Source organism: Mustela erminea, chromosome 4 (genome assembly GCF_009829155.1).
Source record: "Mustela erminea isolate mMusErm1 chromosome 4, mMusErm1.Pri, whole genome shotgun sequence".
Lineage (NCBI taxonomy): Eukaryota > Metazoa > Chordata > Mammalia > Carnivora > Mustelidae > Mustela > Mustela erminea.
Genome location: NC_045617.1, coordinates 145,104,124 through 145,108,447, shown reverse-complemented (window position 1 = coordinate 145,108,447; position 4,324 = coordinate 145,104,124). Strand labels below are relative to the sequence as shown.

The following is a 4,324-nucleotide window of genomic DNA, read 5'->3' as shown; positions in this document are numbered from 1 at the left end:
ATGCAAAAATCCTCAATAAAATATTAACAAACCAAATTCAACAATACATTAAAAGGATCATTCAGCATAATCATAATCAACTGAGATTTATTTCGGAGATTCATGAATGATTCAATATCCACAAATCAACCCATCTAATACAACACACTAACAAAGTGATAGATAAAAACCATATGATCATCTCAGTAGATACAGAAAAAGCATTTGATAAAATTCTACATCCATTCCTGACAAAAACTCTCAACAAAGTGGGTTTAGATAGAATATACCTCAACATCATAAAGGTCATATATGAGAAACGCACAGCTAACATCATACTCAATGGTGAAAACCTGAGAGCTTTCCCCCTAAGATCAGGACCAAGACAAGGATGTCCATTCTCACCACCGTTACTCAATACACGGAAGCCCTAGCTACGACAGTCAGACAAGAAGAAATAAAGGCATCCAAATCAGAATGGAAGAAGTTAAACTGTCACTGTTTGCAGATGATCTGATACCCTATCTAGAAAACCCTAAAAACTCCACCAGAAAACTATTAGAATAAATGAATTCAGTAAAGTTGTAGGATACAAAATGCATATACAAAAATCTATTGCATTTCTATAAATTAATATCAAAGTAGCAGGAAGAGAAATTAAGAAAACAGCTTCTATGACTGCATGAAGATTTCCCCATTAACTTAACATCTCCATGTGTACCTTTACCCTGATTCTCTTTAACACTTCATTTAATTAATGTTTTATATCATTTTCTCAGTGCTAAGAATTATCAAAAGCATATTACAAAAGTTCTATATACAGTAACCCATACAGAATATTATAAAATATCATATGTATTATATATGTATTATACACAAATATAAAATATTCCAAATAGAGTTGCCCATTAATAATTGGAATCATATCCATCAAAATGTCAATAGTGGTCTATCTGAATTATATGATTCAAGGTATATGTGTTTTCTATATTTCTAATGTCCTGGAATAAATGTCTTTTTCTTATTGAAAGGACCAGGATGTGTTATTATTTTTTAAGTAGGTTACACACCCACCGTGGAGCCCAATGCAGGGCTTGAACTCATGACCCCTAAGAGCAAGTCCTGAGCTGCTGAGATCAAGAGTCAGCCGCTTAACCAACTGAGCCACTCAGGTGCCTCCAGGAGGTTGTTGTTTTTTTTTTGTTTTTTTTTTTTAATTAATTTTTTATTTTTTATAAACATATATTTTTATCCCCAGGGGTACAGGTCTGTGAATCACCAGGTTTACACACTTCACAGCACTCACCAAAGCACATACCCTCCCCAATGTCCATAATCCCACCCCCTTCACCCAAACCCCCTCCCCCCAGCAACCCTCAGTTTGTTTTGTGAGATTAAGAGTCACTTATGGTTTGTCTCCCTCCCAAATTGAACATTGAATAATATGTCTCTGATAATGGAATTACCTGCTTGAGGGGAGGTGTATATTATATACCCCCACAGCTCTCCACATGCATGGATATGAACATAAGAGGATACAAATAGGGGGAACGTTGAATTGTCTGTATTGGAATGGAACAAAAAGAAATCATGTTATTGTTGTCTGCATCAATACAGGCCAAATAGTAACCTGATCAGGAAATCTACCATATGAAGACATCGGGCCTGTGGTTTTCATCTGAGAGAGCTGTCTGCTTCATCAGGGAGAGCTGTGAAATATTTCAGATCATGTTTTTATCATCCAGTGGTGAGGGTTAGGCATACATGACGTTTCGTGGGATGCTAAAGACCCTGTGATTTTTAGCACATGTGCACACAAAGAATTGCATCACTCAAAATGCCAGAAGTCCACCGTTAGGAAAGTCGGTCAGATCAAACATTTATTTACTTACTATTTATAAAAAAAAAAAAAAAATGAGGCAAATGAAAACTCAAGGCATTAGGATTTCTTATTAGATCATATGTCCCACAGTGTGTGGCAAATGAGTGGCAGCCTCAGTTCCTTGATGCTCTTCGTAGTGAGACGAGTGTCCTTCCTGGGAGCTCTGGCCAATGGAGTACGGCAGAAATGATGTGAGGCCAGTTTCTGGACTTCACCTTTAAAAAAAAAACAGGTACTTCTGCCTTGCACTGTTAGAACAGCTACTAGGTGAGAAGACTACTGTGAGACCATCTTGCCACGAGGAGCCCGAACCACATGGAGAAGCCTTAGAAAATGAGGGGCACTTGGGTGGCTCAGTGGGTTAAGCCTCTGCCTTAAGCTCAGGTCATGATCGTGGGATCGAGTCCCGCATCAGGCTCTCTGCTCGGCGGGGAGCCTGCTTCCCCTTTCTCTCTCTGCCTGCCTCTCTGCCTACTTGTGATCTCTGTCAAATAAATAAAATCTTAAAAAAAAAAAAAAGAAAGAAAGAAGGAAGGAAAATGAGATGCCATGTGGAGAAAGAAATAGAGACTGAGGAACATAGAGATGCCAGGCATGCAGAAAGGCATCATGGAAGTAGATTCTCCAACTCCAGATGACTCCCTGTGTGTATCAGAAGACTGGCCCAGCTAGTCTTGCTGAAATTTCTGACCCCCACACAACTGTGTGCCAAATGACATGGTTGTGTGAAGCCACTAAAATGTCTCCTTTTTTCTGGAGTCTTTCTCCTTTGCCTCCTGGAAATTCAAAATGGTGGATGTATTGCATTTTAATGTATTTCTAGAGAACATGTAAACCATTTTCTCTGCAATAAACAAGTAGACCTCAAATCTCTAAATAGAATTCTGGCAACAATTTAAAGCATGGTTTTCCAATTTTGCAAATGATCCTATTTTTGATGCAGCCAACAGTTATAATTATCTACGAAACTCTAGCTAGCTAAAATGGACATAAATCAGCCATTGTGCTAACTGGGACTCCATTACGACATTAATTAATTTAACACAACTTTATGACACAGAATTAGTCATATACATGTGTTCACTACTGAACTGAAAACTCCTTCAGGACACGAACAACGTCTGCTACATTTCTTATATTCCACCAAAATGCACCCTGCTGTGCATATGGGATGTGTTCAGGAAATGCTTGTGCTTGACTATAACACGACCTACCATTAGAAATTAATTATTTTGGTTAAATTCAGCATCACCTCCCTCCAGTCTTCTATTTGGAAGCCGTAAAGCTCTTGACTTAATTTCTGGCTTGCCATAGAATCCTCACTCTTGAAAGATTTCCAGTGTGATCCAGTCAAACATCAGTATTTCAAAGATGAGGAAATTCACCAAGAGGTAAGTGACTTGCTCAAATTGATGCAGTTATTAAGTGTAGAATAAAGCCATTATAAAGTTAAAATTAGTTCCTTTAACAGATCGCTGGTGAAAGGACCAGGACAGCTGTAGGATGGTGGAGCTCCTGAGACGTGGAAGGATTGAAGTGTAGGGAGTCGGCAAAACCGGAAGTGACAGACACTGAGAAGAACCCAGTTATGTCATAATCCATCTGGAGCATGGATCAACGGGGGTCCATATCACTCACAAACCTGAAGGGGAAAAAATGCTAAAAGACAGAAATGTGAAGGGCCTGCATGGTAATAAGAGGAGATAAGGATTTCTTTTTAAAATTAGTTGTATAGAGTACATCATAACACCAGATATTTCTGCACTAAGACTCTTCATTTACTGCTGTTTACTGTGAATTATCACAAGATAATATATGCAAGAAGCTAGCTTGATATTTGTGCTTCCCCTTCTCCAGTGAACTGGACTCTCAGAAATGGAGAGCAAATCAGGATGGCCAAAGCCATCAGCAGATGAAGGAGAGCAAACTTTCTGGCCATCTTACATTTCTGTTGTGTGTTTTGTAGGAAAAACAAATTTGGGTGGTCTAAAAAATAACCAGTGGAAAGTACAGGTGTAGATGGTGGGTATGGTTCCTTGAAAATTCTGTGAAAATCCAGCTTAGGTTTTATCTGCATGACCTAAGAACCCTGGGATGAGAGCATACTTGAAGCCTTTTCCTCTCCATGCAGAATCCAAAATGGATTCAAAGAGTCGTCTATAAAAACACTGAACAATAGGGCTTAAGCACAACAAAGGGCGCTTAGAGATTCTACTATAAAGAGTAAGTCCCAATGAGTCTGATTGTCAACTCATGGTATCCATCAACTTTTATGCATATAGCATATACCAGACGTTGCAGAGGGGGTACATGCCCCTAATCCCCACCATAGCACCCCAAGACAGCTATTACTTCTACTTTTATACATAAAGAATTTCATGCTTGCAAAGGTCAAGTGTCTCTCTTGGGGTCACATAGCTTATCAGTGGTGAAGCCAAAATCCAGTGAGGCTTATTACGAGTC

At 38.9% G+C, this 4,324-nt stretch overlaps 1 long non-coding RNA gene across 1 annotated transcript; it reads right to left on the bottom strand.

The window, feature by feature from the left end:
• Window positions 1–1,405: 1,405 nt before the first annotated feature.
• On the bottom strand, window positions 1,406–4,053 carry LOC116589228. The gene is made up of 2 exons (XR_004285253.1): window positions 3,076–4,053; window positions 1,406–2,076 (listed from the first exon to the last, which is right to left on the bottom strand). It is a non-coding gene; the product is annotated as an uncharacterized LOC116589228 (long non-coding RNA).
• Window positions 4,054–4,324: the final 271 nt, after the last annotated feature.